We start from the raw sequence: 12,445 nt of genomic DNA on the forward strand, positions 1-12,445 counted from the left end.
CTGAGCTGAAAGTTCCTACGTGGTAAATACAAATTTTGTTTTGTTTAAACCAGTGTAGGGACTAAAAATATAATGCCACTAGTACCAGTTGCCCAAATTTTAGTTTTGGGGAATTTAAACTGATGTGTGTGGAAGCCTGAATAAATGTAGTCCTGGACTTCTTCCATTACTTGCTATTTCCAGTTGTGAAAAGTGTGGAGTTTAAGTTCTTAGTATGCTACTCCACATTTGTTTTTCCTTCCTCAGGGTTAGAATGAAAATAAAGTATATGTCTTTTTCATATGACCATTGGAATGCACGAAAAAATTATTTTTAAGTGAAAGAGATTTATCTTCTATCTAAAAAAGTGCACCTTACATTTTAGTTGATTTCTGAGCAGAAATTATTCTGAATTCAATATTTGTTAATGTATTTTCTAGCTTTCTTTGAAATTTGTATAGGAATCTGTTTTACTTTGGCATCCTGAATAGTTAGTCACTGGAAAACTATTGTAATTAGTTTTTTCGTTTGCTACCTAGAATTCATTGGAAGATGCTATGACTTCTATTCTGAGCTTAAGTTATGCTCTCCTGTACAATACAGACTCAACTAAAATGAAAAAAAAAGTGAAAACACAAACGGTTTTGAACTTCATATACCACAGGACTCCATTTCTATATAGTTCTTCACCCTTGTCTGAAACTTCTGCATATTATTTGTAGCAGTTCTCCACCGCTGTATGGTATTTCATTATAAACCTACTATGGCTTATCCATTCTAGTGTCATACACTCAGTGGGCTGCACTAACTGTAACCGTCCCCAAGCTGTCATGTCGAATATGGCAACTGGTGTACAGAAATGCGCTCTATGCACTCTGCAGTAAAACCCGTGTTCTAGGCTTCATGCCTGGCTTCAGAGTGTGAAGTGGTGAGGGGAACACATCGGAATGGCCTTCCAAAAAGTAATTCACTTTGACAGAGCAACTGGAACACTCCTATGTATTTGCCGAGGCTTAGTAAAATCTATAACCCTGCCTTGCTGTTGACTTGGTACAATCTTTCAAGATGGAAACGCATTGGAGGTGTTTCGTGCTAAGAAATAGGTGTGGGAGTGGGGGATTCCTGGGATACTCCAAGGGAAACGAGGTCACCTTTCCTTCCACCTCAACATGTCCCCACCTCTGAAGATGGAGGTGAAGATCAAAGAGCCTAAGGCAACTATCCTAACCACCTCACTCCTTAATGATTATCCCTGCTGCCTCTAGAACAAGATAATGGCAAGTGTTCTCTCATCTTGTCTGCAGCCTGGTAAGACCCGGGTGTTGAGAGGCTGAAAGAAAAGGCTTCACTGGTGATGTCCTAAAGTAGGCCGTGTGACCTTCTGTTACAGCTGCAGAAACAGCAAATGGAATCCTGCTTTCTCCTGTCTTCTGAGCAGGACTCTTGTCCGTGTGGCACATCGTGGGTAGTAAAAACACAAGTGGCTCTCTGGATCCTCGGAACTATGTGTAGTTTAAGACAACCATGGTAGAGACTATAGAAGTCTCTAGACTTCTGTAGAAGTCTATACAAGTATAGAGCTGAAGGGGACTTGGGCCTCCAAGGACACTAGGAAATAGGCTGAAAATGTTCAGAGAAAGCCACAGCCAGTACAACTCACTCAGCTTGTTTTCCTCTAGACCTCATTCCCCAGACTCTGGCTCCTAGGCCTACACTGGTTCAAAGAATCCCTTGGAGGCTGGTACCTACTCAAGAATTGCCCAATAAGCAATTCCTAGGTCTCCATTCAAGTCCTTGCCTATTTGGTTGATGTTGGAGCTCTAGGAAGCCTGGCCAGGTGGGGCTTCCAACCAGTTCAACTAGTAATATGGCTGTTCCTACCTATACAAGTGGGTTTCTGTATGTGGTTCTTAAGTCTAAACCCAGCTTGGTGCCCTAACCATGTTTGGGCAGGTAACTTAAGACTTATTTACCAGTGTAAAACCACTAAACCAGCAAAGCTAAAGCCACCAGGGTTTCCCACTGACCTACTTTTCTGCTTGTATTTTCAGTAGAAGGGAAAAACCCATTCGTATCCTATAGAACATTAGTGGGGGGGGGAAACAATGTGGCCTATAACTAATGGATGCTAGTCCATTCAAATATGGAGTACCTAGAGTGGTCAAGGCAAGATGGGGGAAGTGTAGGGGTCCTCAACTCCTGCTCCCACAAACTTCCCTAAATAACTTTCAAAACATCCTGAACACCTATGAATACAACCTGAGATGTAAAGAGAACAGCTGGAATGCTACAGTTTTTGCTCCTGACAAGGAGTGGAAGGGGGGGAACCATGACAAGCCTAGGTGAAAGTGAAGCCCCCACAAGCTTCCAGGCATGAAAACCCAGCCATGGGCAAATGGGAACTTAAAAAAAAAAATCCATGCCTGAGCTTTCCCTGACTGAAAAGTGCTTAGCAGGGAAGTAGTGCAGACTCGGGGAGGGGGCAGTGAAGCTTCAAGATTCCTGAAGACCCTAGTAGAGGAGCACCCGGAGGAAAAGCTCATAGCAAATCGTGGCCTGATCTCGGTAAAGCTCATAGCAAATCGTGGCCTGATCTCTAATACTGCCAGAGCACCACAACCCTCCTGGACATTTGGGAGAAGCCTGCCAGTTACATGGGCCTGCTCCAGAGCTCTTTGCCCTAGAGCCCAGCAATGGAGGTGGCTGTCCTCTATTCCCTTCAGGAGAAGGGGGTCCCTGGGAGCATAGGTCCAGGAGCACAGGCCCTGGATCCGAGGACACCTAAGCGGACAAAGCTGGCTATCCTGTTCCCCCAGGGAGACTGGTGGAAATGCGGAGGGCACAGGAAAACAAGAGCTTTCCTGCCACTGGGCACCCTGCGAGTTGTACAGATTGGTGCATCCTCACCTGTCCCCGGGAGCATCTGGACCAGTGTGGACGAGGAGGCCCCGGTTCAGTACTCACACGGAGCTCTTGGCTCTGGAGATCTGGCTGCCTCCATTTTTTTTTTTTCTCCTCGACTTTCATAAGGAAGGGGCAAGACCTAGGGAACAAAGGCCTCACAGGACAAACAGCTCATACTGAGTCCTGCACCTGGCAAGAGGCAGGGCATCTCCTCTCAGGCACAGACACCTGAGAATCCGTGCAACAGGCCCCTCCCCAGAACTACCAGTAGAATAAAGGAAAAGCAAGCTCACTGGACAAGCAGCGCTGGAAAGCTCCAGGGCTGAAGGGGAAAACAGCATAAAGAAGAGGGTTGGAGATGCCTGGATGGCTCAGCAGTTGAGCATCTGCCTTTACCTCAGGTCATGATCCCAGGATTTGGGATCAAGTCCCACACTGGGCTCCTTGCAGGGAGTCCGCTTCTCCCTCTGCCTGTGTCTTTGTGTCTCTCACGAATAAATTTTGAACAAAAAACCCACCCTCTTTCGTTAATCACAACTTTTTTTTGTATAAAGTTAAAAATTCCCAAGATTTTTTTCTTCCCACCTTAGCTACATTTTACCAACTTGTTTCTAAGCTTTTTCCTTTTGGACTTTCATATTGCTACAATTACATGTTTTAGATAGATCTCTTCTGGATTCCCTTCAATGTAGTCAGCTTAATTCTGGTAGACCCATGGGATATGGGGGGGCGGGTTGTCTCATTTTGTTTTCCAATGATAAAAGTTAATGCCTTCTAACGCCTGGATCAAGATACACCCAAAACCAATTGGAACACCATGTTGGCTCATTCTGTGAGACTACAGTCTCTTCCCAGTCTGCCCCCCTCTTCTATCTTTACATTTTTGTAGTTGATGAGTATTGCTGGTTTACTTAAATTTGGATTTGAGCATCTTCTAACATAGAGAATGAAATCCATTCTAAACCAGGAGGATCACCCTCTAGGGTCCCCTTTGGGAGACTCTATTATCTACTCCACCTTTTTTTTTTCCCTTTTACTATTTTAAAAATTTTCACTTTAATGGTCCTTTTTCTTGTCTGGCCTTATTTAAAAACACTGAATCATGAATGAAAGATCACCAATACTGAAAAAATACAAGACTCTTAAAGTATGAGCAACCATATGTCAACAAATCAGTCAATCTAGAAGAAAACCAATGCTTGGGAATCATGATGCCTGATTTCAGGCTGTATCACAAAGCTGATCATTAAGACCATTATAGCACTGGCACAGACACTAGATCAATGGAACAGAACCCAGAAATGGACCCTCAACTCTGGTCAACTAATACTGGATACAGCAGGAAAGAATATCCACTGGAAAAATGACACTCTTCAAAAAAAAAATGGTGCTGGGAGAATTGGACCACCACATGCAGAAGAATGCTACTGGACCATTCTTACACCATACACAAAGATAAACTCCAAATGGCTGAAGTATCTAAATGTGAGACAAGAATACAACATCCTAGAGAACGGACAAAAACCTTGAATTTGTCCACAGCCTCTTGCAAGACCAATCTAATAAAGGTGAGGGAAACCAAAGCAAAAATGAACTTGGAACTTCGAGATTAAAAGCTTCTGAACAGCAAAAGAAACCAACTAAAAGACAACCTACAGAATGGGGGAAGATACTTGCAAATGACCTATCAGATACAGGGCTAGTATCCAAGATCTATAAAGAGCTTATCAAACTCAACACCCAAGTAAACCATCCAGTCACTAAAGGGGCAGAAGACCTGAAGTGTCTCCAAAGACCTACATATGGCCAACGGGCATGTGAAAAAATGCTCTATCACTTGCCATCAGGGAAACACAAGTCAAAAACCACAATGAGACCGCCTGACACCAGCGAGAATGGCGAAAATGAACAAGACCGGAAACAACAAATATTGGAGAGGTTGTGGGAGAAAGGGGAACCCTCTTGCACTGTTGGTGGGAATGCAAACTGGTACCGCTACTCTGGAAAACTGGAGGTTCCTCAAAGTCAAATACCCAAAACCCGACAATTGCACTACTGAGCACTTACCCCAAAGATATGTAGTGAAATGCTAGGACACCTGCACCACGATAGCGGTGATGTCCACAATAGCCGAACTATGGAAGGAGTCTCCATGTACTTCATCAGGTGACTGGATGAAGATGTGGTCTGTATATGCAATGAAATATTACTCAGTCATTAAAAATGACAACCACCATTTGCTTCAGTGTGGGTGGAACTGGAGGGTATTATACTGAGTGAAGTCCATCAGAAGGACAAATCCTATGGTTTCACTCATACATGGAATATAAGAAATAGTGAAAGGGATTGAAAAGAGGGGATCTGAGGGGGGTTGGAATTAGAGGGAGATTAACTCTGGGGAAACAAAGGGTTGCAGAATGAGGGGTAGGTGGGGGGGATAGGGTAGCTGTGACAGACACTGAGGAGGGTATTTGATAGAATGAGCACTGGTTGTTATAGTAGGTTGACAAATCGAATTTAAATGAACAAATATGGAGTACCTATAATGTATAGTGGTAATCTAAGGGAGCAAATGTGCCTCCACCAGCAAGGAGCCCCTTCTCTAGTCAGTGGTGTAGACCATATAGCCAAGTGAGTATAGGAAAGTCTCAGGTCATAGATCCTGCAAGGACTTTGTGTTTGGTCTTCTACTTAAAGCTCACCACTAGATTCCCATTTCACTCAATGCGGAAAAAATAGCCATTAAGAGCCTTAAGTTCTTGTTGTAGAAGACGGGTGGTAGGGAAGAGACCAGTTAAGAGCACCATGTAGAAATCAAGATGTGGTTTGGCCCAGGGTGTACATGGCAGTGGAAGTGAGAATGGGCCCAAAAAACCTTTTTTTCAGGAAGGATGAACAATTGCTGGATACTCGAGGTAGGGAGGCCAGTATGAAAAAAGTTCAAGAAAGTGGAGTGAGGAACCAAGCTTGATCAATAAGAGCAAATAGCTTTGACAGTGAACTGCTTGAAGCTTAAATTCTCATTAAATTCTGCTCAGAGCTTCTCCTTTCCTTGCGCCTCATGCTAGGTGGTCTTGTTCTAGAACACCAGCATGGACCACAACTCCAAACAAAGGACCTCCCAACGTACCATCAGGGAACAAGAACTTTGGCCACAAATGCCCAGTTTCCTGGTACAATCAAATATGACAGCACTCCAAAGATCAAGGAGATGGAGTGGAGAGCCAGCTTTCACTCAGGAACCTGACCAATAACCCTTCTGGGTCTACAGTGTGGGCCTTGACCTTCATACATCATAACTGTGCTCACTAGGACAGGACACGGCTTGAATCCTCTGTAGATGAAGTAGGAGCATCCTACCTAGCAACGTCTTGTGTTCTGCAAGAACACTTGGTTTCCTTGGCAAGGTCAAGAAGTGTGCTTCTTAAGCTCTATGCTGTCTTTAACTGGCTAACAAGGTGAGAAGTACCTTGGAATTCAAGATAGTTGGGTCTTAGGGGTCAGGGATAAAGAGGGCTTTTTTCCTCAGGTGTATCTTATGTAAAAACTACACATGCTTGTTATACCTTGAGTTTGGGCACATGTTTTGATCATGGTACTAGTAGTTTATACAAGAATATTCTTACAAATTCACACACACCAGAAACCATTGACAGGTTCCTACAGGGAACCAAGACAAGGGAAAGTTAACCAGAGAACAATCTGTGGTGACAAGTGACCGTAGCAAGAAGAGTCAAAGAAGGCTGAGCCAATGCGAAATAGAAAAAGGTGACCTGAAGTCTTCTGTTCAGGGAGAGCCTGTAGCCCTGGAGTGAAGGAAAGGAAGCTGGCTGATACCATTTAAAAAAAAAAAATCTTAACCAGAAGCCCAGAGAAGCTGGGAAGTTCATGTCTGCAAACCAAGTATGGTGTTTTAAAAAAAAAAAAAGGCGGGGGGGCTTCTAGTCTGAAACCACCCACCTCCTCTAGAGTTACCACCAGGATAGACTCCACTTCTAGGACACTGGTACCCCTGGTGATGTCCAGTGAAACCAGATTCTCCGTGGGCCTCTAGACAGGCATCGAACACAGGAGATTCCAGGGCCACACAAGGCCAAACTTGTGTTCTTCTAAAGAATGCATCAGGCCTAGGTCAAATGACCGAATCCTCTCAAATACCGCTTTACTCCCACCTCCCCGAGGTTTGAAGGACAGTGATGGGTCTCCCCAGGTGATAGACCTCAGCACAACACGTACAGAGGATGGAGTCTGGCCAAAGTTCTTCAAACGCCTTCAAGTCAGGCTGAGCTTGACTTCAAGTCAGGCCTGACCCTCATGCACAAACTAAGTCAAGTCAGCATGAGCCTTAGGATCAAGGTTCAAACCAGGACCAGAGATTGAATGGGAATAACCCTCAGACGCAAGATGGTAACCTGGTGAAACTGGAGTCTTTTGACCTCGGAGTTAGCTTGGTCTCAAATTTGTTGTACTGACCTTCTATGCAGTATGAGCTTGTGATTACTTGTGTCAGATGACATCCAGTTTGATAGTTCAGTCACTGGAAAGTTGCAGGCATTTAGTGACCCCTCTCTAGGCATGTATCACTCCCAGGACCCTGGCATGAGAGGAATTGACTATCAAACTAGCAGGACTAGGCATGCTGCTTCTCTAGGAATCTGTGATCAATCAACTGAGGCTTTTTGTTAGCTCTATATTGTATTCTCTCTGCCCTAGATCCTTCCATATTATCTGTTAAGTTGTATACTACGTGGCATGGCCACCCCTATACTGGCCTGCATGAAGCCAAGCCGCCTTGGCTCTGCATCCTACTCCAAAATAGCAGCTGTAAGGGTGAACTGTTCCACAGGTCTGAGCCCTCCAAGACCCAATGTGCTGGGTCTTCCAATTCTTCACATTAGTGCAGAGACAGCAACTTGCCCTTGTCTTGGAAAGTATCTCCTGACCAGTTCCAGATCCCTGACCACCGTAGTGACCCTGAGGCACATCTCTCCCTAGAGCATTCTCCTTGCATGTGCTTGAAGCACAGCCAGATTCTTAGCACCACCACCCCATCCCAAAAATCAGAGGTCCCTTGGCTTTTTGACATGGACCAAGTAGAGCTCTGACCTCTCACCAGCCAGAGGTGCTAGCTCCATGAACTAGGTCAGCTTGGGAAAGCCCTTGCCTAGAGCTGGGCTTAGTGGTCAGGGCTGCCTCTGGGACTCCTTCCCTACTGCCTACCCCTGGCCTCTAAGGATGTGGCTATTTCTGTCTGTCACTGTTCTGTCCTTGAGTAGAGGAGGTATACAGTACTAAGTCCATCTGCTTGTCTTTGGGTCTGTAACCAAAGATATCCTGGGATACAGGATGCCAGGAGCTTGGGGAAGATGTTCTTTCCAATGATCCTGCTCTGACTACAGTATTCCTAGGACAAACTCTCCTGAAGGGACTTTCTTAACCTGCCTGTTCTACAATCGTCCTGGGAGATGAAATTCTCTGTAGAACTAGAGAATAGACCTAGAAGTTTAAGGCTGACCCAATTTCCTGCATGTTGCTAGAGTTAGGGGTACCTCAATGATATCAAGGCGAGCCCTGGTTCTGCAGACCACTTGGTTCTATTGACCCAATCTGAACAGATTACTTCTGCTCTACCTCAAGTTCATGAATTCTCTTCTGTCCTCTCTATTCGAGTCCAGCCAGTGAGTTAGAACTTGGGAAAGTCCAATAGTTCTCCAACTGAAATGCACGTCTTCTATTTCGAGATTTTCTATTTTCCATTTGTTTCAAGTGTTCATAACTGTTCATTGGAGCATCTGACAACCCTTCTCTGATCGTTCTAATCTGTTCTCAGTGTTCACTTCTTGTCTGTCTTCCCCCTTCAAGCTGAAATTTTCCTGGCTCTCAGTAGGAGTAATTTTCGGCTGTATTGAGAAATCAGGCTTAAAATCCTGTTCTTATAAAACAGGCCTATGTCCCCATTTGAGCAGGTAGTTAATCAGCCCAGAATGTACATCACTTTCACGAGCTGTGGATCAAATGTCCATTCAAAAAAAACAAACAAACAAACAAACAAACAAACAAAAAAAAAACAAAAACAAATGTCCATTCAGTTAAGCACCTGCAGAGCTCTCCTGGTCGGTCTCCAGGTGTGTTGCCCAGATGGCAAGACTCCAGTCATTCCCTCCATGTTAGCTGGAGGGGGAAGTGTGCTGCTGCCCCAGACTCCAGGAGGTGTCCCTCTCCTAATAACTGTAAAGGGAACAGCTTCTTCTGTGAACTCTGCTGTGGTAGTGCTCATTATGGTCAGAAAGGAGCTTGGGTTGTTTTCCTCTCACCAAGAATGGGCAGGTGCCAGTAAAGCACTCTTGTCCCATTGGGTGTCCTTGCCTCAGGCTTCTGGCTGGAGTTATTCCTTGGGGCTATTTCTTATCTGTGCCTGTTGGCATCTCCTGGCTGCAGACATCTGCAGCGCCCAGGCAAGGGCATCTAGGAGCTTAGAAGATCACCCAGGAAATTTTTTTTGCTGGTTTGTTGCTCATGTCTCAAGATCCCTAGCAAGTATGCTGACTTCTCTATTCTAGAATCTTCTGGCAGGGGACTTCTTCAGGGAATAGGTCACTTCCAGCCACCACTCTAAAATTAAGCTGCTGACAACAGGGACTACTCAAGACCATGAAAGAAGAGTGAATTTTGTTTTTTTTTTTTTGAAATACAGAATTTTATCTAGAAACTGTTTAAAGTAGAAAAAAACCCTGTCAAGAAAGACCAGGTGGAAAATGGGTTCCCAATAAAATGGTATTTTAGGGCAACAAAAGTCTAAAAGGCCACAAAAGAGAAATAGCACCACTGTTATTTGAACAATGGCTAGTTACTTGCATTTTTTTGGCATTGTTAATCACTGAATCTGGGTTGTCCTCTGAATTCCACACAGAGCATGCACTACACAACAATTTTATCATAAAATATCTGCTTTCTACACACATTTTAGGACAAGCTACCACCAGGAACAAATCAACACAAATACATTGGGGGCTGAACAATCTCAGTAGTGGGTGACACACATTTTGCAGAATTCTGCCAAACAAAGGAACTGAATAGGCTAGGGGCAAAGCAATGAGGAAGAGTTAAGGAATGAAATATTTTAAATATTAATAATTAATTCAGACACGGTACTGTATCTTCTGCAAAAGAAAATGAACATTTAGCAACACGCTAACGAATTTTATCTCCAAAGAGATTAGTGCACTGGCAAAGTATTCCGATAACAGTGGAGGGTGGTGGACAGCAGGTACCGAGAACACCCAGCCTTGCAGATCCTAAGGTAGCAATGGCCTTCACTAGTCACTCCCTTTGCCAGAGGTCCAGAAAGACTTGCAGCGTGACCACCTGCCTGCTGAACTTACACTCTAAGCAGCAAACTTTAAGGAGCCAAAGAGGAGTCCCCAGTGGGCACAGGGAGCCGAGAAGAGAAACATGTTCAATGTAAACTTAAAAGACAGTAAAATGGGACATGAGCTCCATTCAAATCCCAGACATGTGGGCAAGTCCCCAAAAGTAGTTGTTAGATTTAGAAACTGGACACACCTCCTTTCCCAAAAACACAATACATAGAAATTTCAGGGATAACTGGAAAAATCGTCAGAGAAATGTTCAATGAAATTCAAGCTCTTCAACATCTCAGGGCTGAAGCGTGCCCTCTATTCATCCAGGCAACAATGCCTCTTGCTTCTTAGAGGAGGGATACGATTGGTCAAGGACACCAAATGGCTTTACAGAGCAACGTTTTAAACTTCCCTTTTGAGCCAATGTCTAGGTCTTTGAGGATTCAAGCAGCCCTGCAAGGCCTGTGAACAGCAGATTCCAAAGGTCCAGAGGTCTGGCCCTTCCTTCCCAGACACCTTGTCAAACATGTAACATCTCCTGTCATGGTACATTTTATATTTTGAAATATGGAAGCATATTTTAAATACTCTTAAGGCATTTATTTATTAAAACGTTCTCTGCCAAGATTTCACGTTAGCTTAAAATTCAAATCAGTCTTTACATTTCTCTACTGAGGACTCCACCTGAGTGTATAACATAAAAAGCACCTTCTCCAGCAGTGAGTGTTACCAGCATCCACACAGTGAGCCCCATGGTCAGCCTCTCTGTTCTCCAGGTGACCCAACTAGGTGTTAATACTGCTCTGCTACAGGGTAAAAGCTCCCAACTCAAACTCATTGGAAAAGGGGTGAAACTTCTGCAAAGTGCACTTTAAGAAGAAGTACTGTTTGCTCATGAAAAGAAACCAGTGAGTCCTCTAAGAATAATAAAATGGGATATTTTACAGTTAAGCACATGTTTTGGAGTGAAGAATTCGGATGTTGCTTTGCTGGTCCAGGCTGTTAATACTCTTCTTGTTCCTCCTGTGGGCCCCCTTCATCAGGTATCACAAAGCCTTCATCTGTGGCATAGAGAATGTCCACGATCCTCTGCAATACAGGGTTGTTTTCCCCTTCGTTCTCCTGGCAAATCAATTCAATGTTTCTTAGCTTTCCAAAGTAGAAATCTCTCTCTTTCTCCAAGTCTTCGACGGTAAGTTTCAATACATTGACCTGCTGCATCAATTCAGCTGCTTCATCATCCCCGTTGCCCACACCAGGATTCTTTCGCACCACACCCGGGCCAGCCTTAGGGGTTGCATTAGTTCTGTGTGTTGCAATGGGCCTCTGTGGAGCTGCACTGCTAGAGCTGAGAGGTTTCTTCAGTTTGTTCAGAACTGGAGCAACAAGGGAGGGAGCCACTGCAGTTTCTTGACCTTGTCTGGCAGCTACAGGGTCATAGTCTTTTCCATCATAGTTTGCATCAAAAAACTTCTTGAACCACTGAACAAATTCAAAATTGTCCTGAAACTTTCCTTTTAATAATTTGTCCACAGGAATTATTTTGTCAACACCCATTCTCTTAAAACCTGCTTGTAGTATTTTGAAGTTCTGGATGTATTCATGCTCTAGTGTAGCCTGGAATTTCACTTTCTTCAAGGCAATGGAGCCAGGGAATAGCATGTCCATAAACCGACAATAGGCAGCCCCTGAGCACAACTATTCAATCTTTGTCAGATTAAGCTGCAGAGACTCATTGATGCAGGCCAGCATATCATGTCGACTTAGGTTATCACTGGTGACGGACGTTGAGTATACGTTCACTGCCATCTTCGGCTCTCGGCGGGACCGCGTCCACTGCCTGTGCCCGGCTTCGATTCCGTCTTCGTCTTGTTCAAACCACCCGACCCCTGAATTTGTTTTTTTAATATATACTTCCCAGAATCTCTCCTTACTCCTAACTATAGTTGGCAGCTAAGTATTATCAAAGTACAAAAACCTTTTGGTTTGCTTATCTTCATCCTTCTGGCCCCCATTCCCATCTTCTGACACTTAAGCAAAAACAAAGCTATCCTGAATGTTGTCTCAGACCATGACTACTGCTGTGAATATAACAGTTTTAATCTCCTATTCACCCATGGATGAGCAAGTAAACAATTACCACTGTACGGGGATATAATGAGATATCAGAAACTTGTCCTACATACAGCCTAGGTGAGGAC

At 44.2% G+C, this 12,445-nt stretch overlaps 1 pseudogene; it reads right to left on the reverse strand.

Moving 5' to 3' along the window:
- Positions 1-11,072: 11,072 nt before the first annotated feature.
- Positions 11,073-12,108, reverse strand: LOC140596516 (microtubule-associated protein RP/EB family member 1 pseudogene; annotated as a pseudogene).
- Positions 12,109-12,445: the final 337 nt, after the last annotated feature.

This window comes from Vulpes vulpes, unplaced genomic scaffold (genome assembly GCF_048418805.1).
Source record: "Vulpes vulpes isolate BD-2025 unplaced genomic scaffold, VulVul3 Bu000000696, whole genome shotgun sequence".
Taxonomy (NCBI): domain Eukaryota; kingdom Metazoa; phylum Chordata; class Mammalia; order Carnivora; family Canidae; genus Vulpes; species Vulpes vulpes.